We start from the raw sequence: 15,496 nt of genomic DNA on the forward strand, positions 1-15,496 counted from the left end.
CACTGCCGCCACCCAACTCCCTCCCAGCCGCCGCTGCCCACCTCTCCGCACGACCGAACCCCTCCCCAAGTGTCACCGCCATCCCGAGCCGACCCGCCGCCGCCATCCGCACCAAACCCTAACCCGCGCCATGCTGAGACGACCCTAGCCGCCATGTTGTCTGTCACGTCATCTGCGTCCACCAACTCCAACCCGTTCGCCGACGTCAACGACATCCGCAACCTGAACATCTACGAGCGGGTGTCGGTTCGTCTCTCCCAGGAGGACTCCTCCTACTACACATGGAAGACGTATTTCTCCCTCGTGTTCCGAGAGTACCATCTCATCGATCACGTGGACGGCTCCATCGACTCCAGCCTTGTCCCCGAGTTCCATGACTAATCCACCATCGACACCACGATCATCTGGTGGTTCTTCCTCACCACTTTCGCCGGACCCTCTTTCAGACGGTCGTGCAGGACGGTGACGACGCCCACGCCGTGTGGACCAAGCTGAACGGGCTCTTCACCGACAATCAACTCCAACGTCGTGTTTTTTTGCAGCAAGAGTTCTTTGGGTGCCACCACGACAACTCCTCCGTGGATGTCTACTGTCGTCATTTCAAGACTCTCACTGACAAGCTCCGCGATATTGGCACGAAGATCAATGATGACCTCCTCCTCAGCACGCTCACCGTCGGGCTCAACAAGGACTTCGGTAACGCCACGACGAACCGCACCCTCATCCCCGAGCCCTCCTTCGCCAAGTTAGTTGTGTACCTCCGCTTGGAGGAGCGGCGGATGAAGCAGGTGAAGGCGCGGGCCATCCACACCACCCGCGGCGGGCCCCCGATGCCTCCTGCTGCCCCGACTGCGCCGCCTCAGCCGCGGCATCAGGCGCCGTACCAGGCGCCGCCGCTGTCATACCCGGCGCCACAACAGCCAGGGCTACTCCCCCTTCCGTACGGGCCGCCCGCACCTCCCGCCCCTCCCGCCGACCGGCGCCGCGGGGGGCGGTGCGGTGGCCGCTGCGGTGGTCAGCAATAGCAGCAGCAGGGCACCGGCCAGCCTCGTCAGCAGCAGCAGCAGCAGCTCCAGGTGCCTCCTCCATGGGCCGACGGCTACAACCCATGGACCGGCGTTGTTCATGCCTACACCATGCCGGTCCCCGGGGCCCCTGCCCTATGGAGGGTACCCACCACCGCAGCTCAGCGGCGGTTACGGCCTCCCGATGGCGCCTCCGTCCCCCTCGCCGGCGCTGCCCCCGGCGCCTTGGGACCCGGCGCTCCTCGCCGCGCTGCACACCGCCCCTGCGTCGAACAACTACACTGGAGGCGGTGATTGGTACATGGACACCAGGGGTACGGCTCACATGTTTGCTCATCCTGGTAATCTTGCCTCCTTCACTCCCGTCACCACCGACCGCCGCATCATTGTCGGCGACGGTTCCACACTTCCTATCACACACGCCAGGCACACTTCTTTTCCTTCTAATTCCACGCTGTTATATTTGTCTAATATACTTGTGCCTCCTCATCTTATTAAGAACCTTATTTCCGTTCGTTGTTTTACTCGTAAAAATCCTGTCACTGTTGAATTTGACGACCTTGGTTTTTGTGTTAAGGATGCTCGAACCAGGATGGTACTCCACCGATGTGACAGCCCCGACGAGCTCTATCCTATGCACTCGCCTTCATCTGCCACCACTGCACCGGTTTCTCTCTCTGCTGGCGTTGATCTCTGGCACGCTCGTTTGGGTCATCCCAACCCCGTCACACTTTGTCATATTCTTAGGAGTTTCAGTTTCAGTTGTAATAAGATAGAGGATCACACTTGTCACGCCTGTTGTGTCGGCAAACATGTTGGCCTTCTGTTTAATAACTCCACCACCATTGCTTATTTTCCTTTTCAGTTGATTCACAGCGATGTGTGGACCTCTCCGGTTCCAAGTAATCCGGGCTACTTATATTATCTTGTTCTTCTCGACGATTATTCTCATTATGTGTGGACCTTCCCTTTGCGACGAAAGTCGGATGCACTCTCCACTTTGACGGCTTTTTACTCCTATGTCAGCACGCAGTTTGGCCGTCCCATTCTTGCTCTTCAGACTGACAATGGAAAAGATTTCGACAACCTTGCTTTCCGCACCTTTTTGTCGCACCATGGCACAGTTTTTCGTCTCACATGCCCGTATACTTCACAGCAGAACGTTCAAGCCGAACGTGTCCTTCAAACTTTGAATGACTGCGTTCGCATGCTCATCTTCCATGCTAACGTTCTGCCTCGCTTCTGGCCTGACGCACTCGCTGCTGCATCACTTCTCCTTAACCTTCGACCTTGCCGCCCACGGTGGAACTACGCACCTCACCACCTTCTCTTTGAAGGAAATATGCCCTAGAGGCAATAATAAAGTTGTTATTTATATTTCCTTATATCATGATAAATGTTTATTATTCATGCTAGAATTGTATTAACCGGAAACTTAGTACATGTGTGAATACATAGACAAAACAGAGTGTCCCTAGTATGCCTCTACTTGACTAGCTCGTTAATCAAAGATGGTTAAGTTTCCTGACCATAGACATGTGTTGTCATTTGATGAACGGGGTCACATCATTAGGAGAATGATGTGATGGACAAGACCCATCCGTTAGCTTAGCATAATGATCGTTTAGTTTTATTGCTATTGCTTTCTTCATGACTTATACATGTTCCCTGACTATGAGATTATGCAACTCCCGAATACCGGAGGAACACCTTGTGTTCTATCAAACGTCACAACGTAACTGGGTGATTATAAAGATGCTCTACAGGTGTCTCTGAAGGTGTTTGTTGGGTTGGCATAGATCAAGATTAGGATTTGTCACTCAGTGTATCGGAGAGGTATCTCTGGGCCCTCTCGGTAATGCACATCACTATAAGCCTTGCAAGCAATGTGACTAATGAGTTAGTTACGGGATGATGCATTACGGAACGAGTAAAGAGAATTGCTGGTAACGAGATTAAACTAGGTATGATGATACCGCCGATCGAATCTCGGGCAAGTAACATACCGATGACAAAGGGAATGACATATGTTGTTATGCGGTTTGACCGATAAAGATCTTTTGTAGAATATGTAGGAGCCAATATGAGCATCCAGGTTCCGCTATTGGTTATTGACCAGAGATGTGTCTCGGTCATGTCTACATAGTTCTCGAACCCGTAGGGTCCACACGCTTAACGTTCGATGACGATTTGTATTATGAGTTATGTGTTTTGGTGACCGAAATCTGTTTGGAGTCCCGGATGAGATCACGAACAAGACAAGGAGTCTCGAAATGGTCGAGGGGTAAAGATTGATATATTGGAAGGTAGTATTCGGACACCGGAAGGGTTCCGGATTGTATCGGGTACATACCGTAGTACCGGAGGGGTTACCGGAACCCCCCGGGGAAAGATATGGGCCATATGGGCCATAGGAGGGAAGCTAACAAGCCCACAAGGGGCTGGCATGCCCCCCACAAGGGAGGAGGCCGAATTGGATTAGGGAAGGGGGCGACGCCCCCCTTTCCTTCTCCTTCCCCCTTTCCCCCTCCAGAAGAAGGAAAAAAGGGTGGGGGCCGAATCCTACTAGGACTGGAGTCCTAGTAGGACTCCCCTCTTCCTGGCGCGCCCCTTGGTGGTCAGCCTCCTCCTCCCCTCCTTTATATACGGGGGCAGGGAGGCACCCCAAAGCACAACAGTTGTTTCTTAGCCGTGTGCGGTGCCCCCCTCCACAGTTTACTCCTCCGGTCATAGCGTTGTATTACTTAGGCAAAGCCCTGCGCGGATCACATCACCAACACCGTCGCCATGCCGTCGTGCTGACGGGACTCTTCCTCGACCCTCTACTAGATCAAGAGCTCGAGGGACGTCATCGAGCTGAACGTGTGCTGAACACGGAGGTGTCGTACGTTCGGTACTTGGATCGATTGGATCGTGAAGATGTTCGACTACATCAACCGCGTTAACATAACACTTCCACTTTCGGTCTATGAGGGTACGTGGACACACTCTCCCCTCTCGTTGCTATGCATCTCCTAGATAGATCTTGCGTGATCGTAGGAATTTTTTTGAATTACTACGTTCCCCAACACTCTTCGGCACGCCACCATCTTATGATGGTTTGCGTATTTTTGGGTGCCTCTGTTATCCTAGCACTGCCGACACTGCTCCTCATAAGCTTGCACCATGTTCCGTTGCATGCATCTTCATCGGCTACCACCATGTGTTCACCTCCCGGCACGTTTACTTTGATGAGCATGTGTTTCCGTTTCAGCAGGTACCCCCGGCAGTTCCTCCCGCCACTGATGGCACGGGACCCTCGACGCCTCTCCCAGGGCGTTCGCACGCCGCTCTTGGCCCGCCCCCTAGCTTTGAGGCGCGCCACCCACCGGCGCCCCCGCACGTGGCGCCTCCTCTGACTGCGGCCCTGGTGCCCGCGGCTACGGTGCCCTCGGCGCCCCTTCTTCTGGCGGTTCCCGCGATCGCGGCCTCGGTGCCCGCGCCTGCTGCCTCGGCGCCCGCAGCCCCTGCGCCTACCTCGGCACCCGCGGCCCTCGCGCCGGCCTCGGCGCTCCCCTCCCCCCCCCCCGCCTGCGGCCTCAGCGCCCGTGGTTCAGGCGGCTCCGGCGCCCTCCTCACCGGCGAATGCGGCCGGGCCATACACGGTCAGTCCGGTCACCTGCGCTCGTACGGGTGTTTTTCGCCCGAGCTCGTGCTATGGTTCAGACGACTACGTCCACATGGCATCCACCTCTACGCCATCGCCATTGTCGTCCTCCGTTCGAGTCGCTCTTTGTGACCCGCTCTGGATGGTTGTGATGCAAGAGGAGTTTGATGCCCTGTTGTGCAACCGGACGTGGCAGCTTGTTCCCCATCCCCGGCACGCCAACGTGATTATCGGGAAGTGGGTCTTCAAACACAAGCTTCGTCCTGATGGTACCCTTGATCGCTATAAAGTGCGCTGGGTCGTTCGTGGCTTCCAGCAACGTGCTGGCATCGACTTCACTGACACCTTCGCTCCGGTTGTTAAGCCCGGTATGATTCGCACAGTTCTCCACCTTGCGGTCTCCCGTGCTTGGCCGGTGCACCAGATGGACGTCTCCAATGCCTTCCTTCATGGTCACCTCGAGGAGCAGGTCTTCTGCCAGCAGCCTACGGGGTTTGTTGATCCAGCACTTCCCAACCACGTGTGCCTGCTTTCGCGGTCTTTGTACGAACTCAAGCAGGCTCCGCGCGCTTGGTACCAGCGCATCGCGGCATTTCTGCACCAGTTCGGGTTCCGCTCCACCCGCTCGGACGCATCGCTCTTCGTCTATCATCAGGGCTCCAACACGGCTTACTTGCTGCTTTATGTCAACGACATCATCCTGACGGCATGTACAACTGGTTTTCTCAGTCAGCTCACTGCCCGTCTCCGCGCTGAGTTCGCCATCAAGGACTTGGGTCCATTGCACTACTTCCTCGGTGTTGAGGTGGTGCGCCGTCCGGATGGCTTCTTCCTTCATCAGCGGAAGTGCGCTCATGAGCTCCTAGATCGTGCTAGAATGCTTAACTGCAAGCCCACCACTACGCCTGTTGATACGAAGGCCAAGCTCTCTGCCACGGATGGTTCTCCTGCTTTGGATGTTGCCTTCTACCGGTCTATCGTTGGTGCTCTCCAATACCTCACTCTGACTCGACCGGAGATACAGTATGCCGTCCAGCAGGTGTGTCTTCATATGCATGCTCCTCGGGGCGTTCACTGGGACGCTGTCAAGTGGATTCTCCACTATGTCTGTGGCACTATGGACCTTGGCGTCATGCTCCACGCCTCCGCCGACACCGCCCTCACCGCCTACTCCGATGCAGACTGGGCGGGCTGCCCTGACACTCGTCGCTCCACTTCGGGCTACTGTGTCTTCCTTGGACCCTCACTCATCTTGTGGTCATCCAAGCAGCAGCCTACGGTCTCTCGCTCCAGCACTGAGGCTGAGTATCGCACTGTGGCCAACGTCGTCGCCGAGTATTCATGGCTTCGCCAGCTGCTTCAGGAGCTTTCTTGCCCTATAGTGTTGGGGAATTCCTACGCACACACAGGATCATGGTGATGCATAGCAACGAGAGGGAAGAGTGTGTCCACATACCCTCGTAGACCGAAAGCGGAAGTGTTAGCACAACGCGGTTGATGTAGTCGTACGTCTTCACGATCCGACCGATCCAAGTACCGAACGTACGACACCTCCGAGTTCAGCACACGTTCAGCTCGATGACGTCTCGCGAACTCCGATCCAGCAGAGCTTCACGGGAGAGTTCCCTCAGCACGATGGCGTGGTGACGGTGATGATGATGCTACCGGCGCAGGGCTTCGCCTAAGCACCGCTACGATATGACCGAGCTGGAATATGGTGGAGGGGGGCACCGCACACGGCTGGAATAGATCAACAGATCAACTTCTGTGTCTAGAGGTGCCCCCCTGCCCCCGTATATAAAGGATCAGGGGGAGGAGGCCGGCAGCCAGGAGGAGGGCGCGCCAGGGAGGAGTCCTACTCCCACCGGGAGTAGGACTCCCTCTTTTCCTAGTTGGAGTAGGAGGGGGAAAGGAAGGGAAGGAGAGAGGGGGAAGGAAAGGGGCTCCCCCCCTCCTTCTCCAATTCGGACTAGAGGGGGAAGGAAAGGGGCGCCCCCCCCTCCTTCTACAATTCGGACTAGAGGGGGAGGGGCGCGCGGCCAGCCCTAGCCGCCCCTCCTCTTCTCCACTAAGGCCCATCTTGGCCCATTAAACTCCTCGGGGGGTTCCGGTAACCCCCTGGTACTCCGGTATATGTCTGAAACTCCCCGAAACCATTCCGGTGTCCGAACATAGTCGTCCAATATATCGATCTTTATGTCTCGACCATTTAGAGACTCCTCGTAATGTCCGTGATCATATCTGGGACTCCGAACTACCTTCGGTACATCAAAACACAAAACTCATAATACCTATCATCATCTAACTTTAAGCGTGCGGACCCTACGGGTTCGAGAACTATGTAGACATGACCGAGACATGTCTCCGGTCAATAACCAATAGCGGAACCTGGATGCTCATATTGGCTCCTACATATTCTATGAAGATCTTTATCGGTCAAACCGCATAACAACATACGTTGTTCCCTTTGTCATCGGTATGTTACTTGCCCGAGATTCGATCGTCGGTATCTCAATACCTAGTTCAATCTCGTTACCGTCAAGTCTCTTTACTCGTTCTGTAATACATCATCCCGCAACTAACTCATTAGTTACAATGCTTGCAAGGCTTATAGTCATGTGCATTACCGAGTGGGCCCAGAGATACCTCTCCGATAATCGGAGTGACAAATCCTAATCTCGAAATATGCCAACCCAACAAGTACCTTTGGAGACACCTGTAGAGCACCTTTATAATCACCCAGTTACGTTGTGACGTTTGGTAGCACACAAAGTGTTCCTCCGGTAAACGGGAGTTGCATAATCTCATAGTCATAGGAACATGTATAAGTCATGAAGAAAGCAATAGAAAAATACTAAACGATCAAGTGCTAAGCTAACGGAATGGGTCAAGTCAATCACATCATTCTCCTAATGATGTGATCCCGTTAATCAAATGACAACTCATGTCTATGGCTAGGAAACTTAACCATCTTTGATTAACGAGCTAGTCAAGTAGAGGCATACTAGTGACACTCTGTTTGTCTATGTATCCACACATGTATTATGTTTCCGGTTAATACAATTCTAGCATGAATAATAAACATTCAGGCCAAGCCAGGGCCGACTCCAGGAAGGAGCGCCGCGCGAGGAGCAGCCGACACCTAGGAGCATGGGCCGCCGCCAACCACGCGCCATGGCCAGGGGGAAGGGACTCAAGCCACCGCGCCCAAGGGCATGGGCTGCCGCCAGCCGAGCGCCATGGCCAGGGGCTCGTGCCGCCGCGCCCTGGAAAGAGGGAGAGTGAGAGGACGCACGCCGGGGAGCTCACGATGGCTGCAGGCGCAGCTCGTCGGCCGAAGGAGGCGGTAGCCGGCACGCACGCTGGAAGGGAGCTCCGCAGCAGAGCGCACTGGGCGGGCGACGGACGACGGGAGGGAGCTGTGCGACGGCGCTGGAAGGGAGCTCCGTGGCTACGCGCACCGGACGCCGCGATGGGAGGGAGCTCCGCGGCGAGCAGGGCGATGGGTATGCTCCTCTGGATCTTGAGCACGGGAGGGACCCGATGTTTCTTTGTAGGACCTGATTGCGTTTTTAAAAGTTTAAAGGGACCTGATTGTTTTTTTAAGTTTGCAGGGACACTGACATGTGGGCACCAGATGTCATTTAACGGTCAAACAACCAGTTTTCTTACATGCGGGACCGAACTGCCATAATCACGATCAATTATAAAGCACTGGACAATTAGAGTTTTTTCTAAACAGTCGACCCCTGACTTGGTAGTTATCAGCGAAAAAAATATTCGGTAGCTTTTTAGAACCCTAGCCCGTAAAGTAGTAGTTTTATGCTATTTACTCGATGCAGTCACTTGATGTGGTGTCTAATTTGGTCAGCCTAACACTGAGCAGTGGCTTCAGCAATACGCCTTTGAGGCCTCCCTCATGGAGATCTACAAGGTGAGAAGGTTTTCTAGCGGTAGAAGAGCCAAGAGAATTGGATTCTGCATGGAGAAAGCTAACACCGCCTACTTCCATGCCATAATAAATGGGCGGCGTTGGAAGTTCTACATCAAGTGCTGATGGGTGGATGACGTCCTCTTGGATGATGCCAGAGATATCTCCGCCCACATTTACTCTTCTATAAGGAGCTCTTCACTCCGGGACCCCGTGTTGGGGTTGTGTTAGATGTAGGCTATTAGCCAGCTAGGTCCATGGTCTCGGCTGGCGAGAATGCGGAACTCACCTTCCATTCATGTCGGAAGAAGTTATCCAGACGAATATGGAGATGAAGGCGAGTTTAGTGCTTGGACCAGATAGCCTTCTGGTCACCTTCTCCTAGAAAATATGGGAGCATCTTCAGGTGGCGATTACGCCAATGTTCGAGGAATTCCATGTTGGGATATTGGCATGTCTCGCCTGAATTTCCATGTTATTACCCTGATCCCCAAATTAGTGCAAGCCATGGATATTCATCCCTTGGCCGATCACGATGATCAACGTCCTCCAGCGGATCTTTGCTAAGGTTTGTGTGACACGGTCCACCCTATTGGTGGGACGCCTCACGCATCCTTACCAGTTGGCTTTCCTTAAAGGGTGGTATATTCACGATTTGATCTTGGAACTTCATGGCATTGTTCACGAGGTAAGGGTTTATTAGAGCCAGAGAAGGCATGTGGCCACTTGGACTGGTCCTTCCTCCACCTGGTTCTTGAGCGGAGGGGGCCGAGGATCGTTGGGTTAATCGAATCATGCAGATTGTCATGAGTGGTAGCACGACCATCATTATTAATAGGGAAGTGGGTCCATGTTTTATATTTTTGCATGGGGTGAGGCAGGGGAACCAATCTCCTCCTCTTTAACCTTGTGGTTGACCCCTTGGCAGCTATCTTGGTGTGGCTAGCCATATTATCCCTGGAGGTTGTGTGACCCACCTCCAGTATGCGAACAACATCATGATCATGGTGGAGGGGTCTGTATTAGATATTTTCAATCTTAAGTTCCTTCTCCTGTGCTTTGAGGTTGGGCCTCAAGATCAACTTTGATAAGAGTGAGGTTGTGGTTTTGGGTTATCCGCCCAAGGAGGAGCAACGGATTGCAGACAATCATAATTGCAGGTTGTCCTCTTTCCCAATCACATGTCTGGGGATACCACTCTTTGCCACTAAGACCCTTATCTAGGACTTTGACCCGCTAGTAAGGTGGGTCAAGGCGAAGGCAGCGCTGTGGTGTGGGAGGTTCACCTTTAAAGGGAGTAAATATGTGCTCATTGGCTTATGCCTCTCTAGCCTCCCCATGTATTGGCTCCTTCAAGGAGTTGTCACGCTTCTTCTAGCAGGCGGCCAATGGGCGCATGAAATACCATATGGTGAAGAGGGCAGACGTCTGTTTCCCTAAGGACTAGACGGTCTGCGTATTCTGCCGTCTGGCATATGAATGTGACCCTCATGAAACGGTGAGTGGAGGATTCTTAGGGATGAGGGGGGCCTATAGATACAGCTTATAAAAGCTAAATATCTGTAGGACCACCCTCTTTTGACTTGCGGTCGACGGGAGGGGTTGCGGTTCTAGAAATCTCCCAGGTCGATCAAGCATGAGATCCGCTTGGGTACTAGGGCCTCCATAGGCGATGGAGAAGGTACCCTTTTATGGCTCGACCCGTGGCTCGGTAGGAATCCGCTGCATGTCGAATTCCCGACTATTTTTGTGAGATGCTCAGATTTGATGCTTTTGGTTGCATCGTTGACCCACAATGGGAATTGGAACAACCCGTTTCGATGAACATTTGGCCTTGAGGAAGCCTTAGCATGGACCGAGTTGCAGGTGGTGTCGTGGGTCTAAGACTGACAGTAGAGTAGGGGGTATGTATGTAGAGGCAAGATCCTAGCTATGGCGAAGTTGTACACACGAGTTTTATGAGTTCAGGCCCTTCGCGGAGGAAGTAATAGCCCTACGTCTCGGTGCCCGGAGGCGGTCGACTGGATTATGCATGTGTAGGTTACAGGGGTGCGAACCCTTGTCCCAGAGGAGGGGGTGGCTTATATAGAGTGCCCCAGGACCCCGGCCATCCTCCGTTACCAAGAGTTCAATGTACATAAAGAAGGAGCGTTACAGGTAACGTCTGTAATAAAGTGCTATAAATGATCATTAAGTCTATGAGTAAACGCCCGACCGTTGCTGTGGAGAGTGACTTTAGATCTTCTGTATGTCGAGCGGTTTCTGCTACGGTCGAGCGACAGTGATTCTTCCGAGTGGAATGTTTCTGGTCGAGTGGATGATGGTACCCTACGAATGCTTCTGACTTTAGGGTGATGTCCTTGGGGAGGGTGTCTAGGTCAGGCCTATGACCCTACCCTAGGTACATAGCTTCATCATTAGCCCCCGAATGGTTCAGGGTTTGAGTGGAGAAGGAGTTGAAAATAGTTCTGATTCAACTTTCGCGCTTCGGAAGTGTCTTGTTGGGATTGATGAATCAACACGGTGACACCAACTTCTTTTTCAGTCGCCTTGATCCATTCTTGGTTTTGTCGAGTGAACTTTTACTGAAAAGCTTCGAGCGTTGATATGGAGAAAATCTTCCGTCTGACAGGTTGCTCTGTTGCCCGCGGATCTCGCGGGATTCGAATTTTGGGAAGCACACGGGGCGGAGGAGGCCGCAGTAATCGGGTTGGATTAGGCACGGCCGCCTCGATTTCCAGATGTGTGGGGGTCTTGGGATTCAAATGAGGGGTAAGAGCTCTTTCCCAGCCATAATCCTTCCCGAGTCAGTCCGAGGGTGGCAGTCGACCTGGTTTTACTGCAAAGACCAGCCGACTCCAGGTCAGTCGACTGGACTTCCCCCCTTTTCCATGGCTCGAGTAGAGAAGCCCTCCGCCTTGAAACTGACCCCGGGGGAGAAACCGGAGGTGAAGGTGCTGGTTGAGCGAGTGGTCCAGCTCATTCGTGATAGCGTGACCGGCATGGATCTGTTAGAAGTCTTCCTCAGACGACGCATTCAGCCGCTTCAAGCCCGTGACCATCCGATGTGGATCTATTCGGGCATCGACGATTCCACTCGGATCCATCCAGAAGAAGTCGACGAGGATACGGTGGAGAAGTGGTTGAGGGGTATCACTGGCAACAAAGATAACCCCAGGGAGGCCAGGAGAGTCCCTCCACTCGACAACTCATATGAAACAGACAAGGTCCAACTCTGAATTGCCGAGTGTCATCTTGATTTATCATGCAACTGCTTGTAGTCAACCGACTGACTTTTGTCTTGCTTGTTGTCTTCTAGGCTTTTACTGAGATGTATTCGATGCCCAACGGAGAGCAGGAGCAGGACCCGGAGGGGGAGGCGAGCGGAGGCGAGAGCGGCGAGTGGCATTCTGATGGTGAAGAGGATGATGAGAGCGACGACCCGAGTGATGAAGAAGAGGTCGACTCACCTCCCCGCAGGGAAAGGCGATCCAAGCTCACTCACGATCCGGCAAACGTCCGCGACAAAGCGACTGTTCAGACCGGGCAGTCGTCAAAGCGTCCTCGGACGTCTTCTCCGGCGCCGACTGAAAAGGCCCCGAAGCAGTCCAAGGTTGTAACGCAGAAGACTCGGAAGGCTCTGCCCAAAATCAAAATCGACATCCCTGTTGCCTCTGCGTGAGTGTTTTGTCTTCATTTTTATCTGAGGTTCCGTGTGCTTCTTTTTCCTTGGTTTGACCGGATGAATCTTGAAACTAGCAGTGCCGCTACCTCTGGGACTTCTGCTCACAAAAACGAGGATGAGGACATCGAAGATGCGGTCACCTCCAACCCAAGTATAACCTTCGTGATCTTGACTTTATTTTGTCGATTGAACTGCAGTATAACCAACCAGGATGAATTTTTTGGCGACTGATCTTTCTACATCTCCTCCCAACGTCATTGATCTCCCAGGCGACGACGAGGACGAGCCACTGAGGCCCTTGGGAAGAAGAAGCAGTAAAACATCCACTGGCAAGACGCCTCAGTCAACGTCGGTGGCGGAACCGGTAATCCAGGAGGCCGGCGATGCCAATCGGACTTCTGTCACCTTCGCCATACCACTATCGAGTGCTCAGCCTTCAGCGTCAGCCGCGCAGACTCCAGCCGATCCACCTTCACTTTTTGCTGCACATCACATCCCAGAGGACCAGGTGGGTGCTGCCAAAGAGGCTATACGCCAGGCGGGCATTATGATGGAGCAGATGAAGATGGTCCGGGAAGCCAGCCAAGCTGCTTACGATGCCAGCTCAGCCCTTCAGAGCAACGTCCAGGTTGGTTGATCACCGACTGACTCTTTAGCTTGCCACTTGTTCTGTTAGGATATGCTACCTGAAAACTTCCTTTGAAAAATCTTTTCATCTGTCTGCGTTTCGCACTTGTACACCCACTGGGTGTTTTTGATTTGCAACTGAGCAAACTTGTATATTGAGTCGACTAGGTTGTGTCGATTGGATCTTTTAACTAGTGGGGGCACGCTGAGTGCACCCACTGGGTGTAGTTCCCGAGACTATAGTTGACTGCGGGCAGTCGACTGTAGTCTTAGAATTAGAATTGGAATTTTCTCACTCGGCCTGGTCGGACCATGTCGAGTGGAACCTGAACCAGTGGGGGCACGCTTAGTGCACCCACTGGGTGTAGTCCCCGAGACCGTGGTCGACTGCGGGCAGTTGGCGACGGTCTGAGAACAACTTGCTTTTTTTACACTCGGCCTGGAAAGACCCTGTCGAGTGGAAACTGGACTAGTCCCCGAGACTACTGTTGGATGTTTGATTTGGCAGTAGTCTTAGAACTTGCTGAATTTATCATGCCATTGCTCTGAAGAAAACAGTCTTTCCTTCTGTCGATTGACTGTCCTTTGATTACAGAAATCTTGTGAACTTGGAGATCGTTTTGCTGACCTGGAGAAGAAGTAGATTCAACTCAACCTCGATCTGGAGCTGGCCAAGACAAATCTGAAGAAGGCCAAGGATGAAGCCGCTGGTAAGAAAAAACTTGTCGACTGACTTGTCTCTAAACCGGATTTTATTTTACTTTTTCTGAACCGAGCGTTGTTTCTTTCAGAGAAACTGAACCAAGCTCTGGCGAAAAAGGACCAAGATCTTGCGGCCGCACAGAAAACTGCTGATGAGAAAACTGCACTCGCTGAACAGAAGCTAGCTTCAGTCGGCAAACTGGAGGAAGAAAACGCCAAGCTGAAAACTGCCCTTGATGAAACCAATAAGGAAGCGACTCGCCTGAAGAAGGACAAGAACAATCTGAACAAGAAGATGGAAGGTATTGCTCACAAGAGGGACGATCTGGAGAACTATCTGGGAGTCTTGCTAAGAAGCCGTTCGTCATGCTTGAAGGTATTTTCTTCGACCCGACTGACTTGTTACTGTCGACTCGACATAAAACCCCTGACTCATCTTTGAATTGTGTGTGCAGAATTTTGCCAGAACTTCGAGGAAGAGACTGGGCGAGTTGAGACAAGCTTGGACCCCATCCGCTCTCCAGTGAAGGACGAAGCTGCCATGAACGTACTCCGACTGGAATCTCGCGTTGCTGGTGTTGTTGACTATCTTGCTCGACTGAAAGTCGCAATGTCGCGGATCGACATAGCTATCTGGCCAAGGGCCACGTTCCAGAATGACCTCGAGTCTCTGATCACTCGGCTTAATGAGGTTCCTGGTCGAGTGCAAGAATGGAAGAAGTCTTCTGCCCGGTGCGGCGCTGATGTGGCTCTGTCCTTGGTGCGTGTCCACTGCAAGGAAGCGCGAGAAGAGAAGCTGGCAGCGATCAAGGTTGCCAATACCAAGAAGCACGACTTCCAATCTTTCATGGAAACCTTCATTGCTGCTGCCACTCGGATTGCCGACGGAATCGACCTGGACGAATTCGTCGAGCCTGCTAGCCCTCCCCCTGTGGAGTGAACAAACTTTTATGCCTCACCTTAAATTTGCCTCGGAATGCCGAGTGATTTTGTAACCGTTAAACTCCTTCGGGCCTGATGCCCGAGTACTTTAATCCGCGGTCCGGAACCTTAGGATTTATCTGAATTTGGCTTATCTCCGAATATGCTTGTGATTGCTGTCGAGTGGAACTTGTCCTTCACTCGGAATAACTTTTGTACTTGAGATGCAGCTCTGAGGAGGAGATTCCGGTCGTCCTGCATCTCGTCGACCTTGCGGATAGGGATGGAGCATACGTTATACTTGTGGCGTAGCTCCGAGGAGAAGGTTTCAGTCGACCTGCACCTCGTCGTCCTTGCGGATAGGGTGGAGCGTATGTTATACTTGTGGCGTAGCTCCGAGGAGAAGGTTGCAGTCGACCTGCACCTCGTCGTCCTTGCGGATAGGGGTGGAGCGTACGTTGTATTTGTGACGTAGCTCCGAGGAGAAGGTTGCAGTCGTCCTGCACCTCGTCGTCCTTGCGGATAGGGGTGGAGCGTACGTTGTATTTGTGACGCAGCTCGGAGGAGAAGGTTGCAGTCGACCTGCACCTCGTCGTCCTTGCGAATAGGGATGGAGCGTACATTGTATTTGTGATGCAGCTCCGAGGAGAAGGTTGCAATCGACCTGCACCTCGTCGTCCTTGCGGATAGGGATGGAGCGTATGTTGTAATTGTGACGTAGCTCCGAGGAGAAGGTTGCAGTCGACCTGCACCTCGTCGTCCTTGCGGATAGGGATGTGTTTCAAACTTAGGCGAGTACTGGACTGCAGCTAAGCCTCCGAGTGAGAGGGTTGCTCCCCACTCGTAGGATTTTTCAAACTTAGGCAAGTACTGGACTGCAGCTAAGCCTCCGAGTGAGAGGGTTGCTCACAACTCGGTAGGATTTTTCAAACTTAGGCGAGTACTGGACTGCAGCTAAG

This window comes from Triticum aestivum, chromosome 6D, assembly GCF_018294505.1.
Source record: "Triticum aestivum cultivar Chinese Spring chromosome 6D, IWGSC CS RefSeq v2.1, whole genome shotgun sequence".
Classification (NCBI taxonomy): domain Eukaryota; kingdom Viridiplantae; phylum Streptophyta; class Magnoliopsida; order Poales; family Poaceae; genus Triticum; species Triticum aestivum.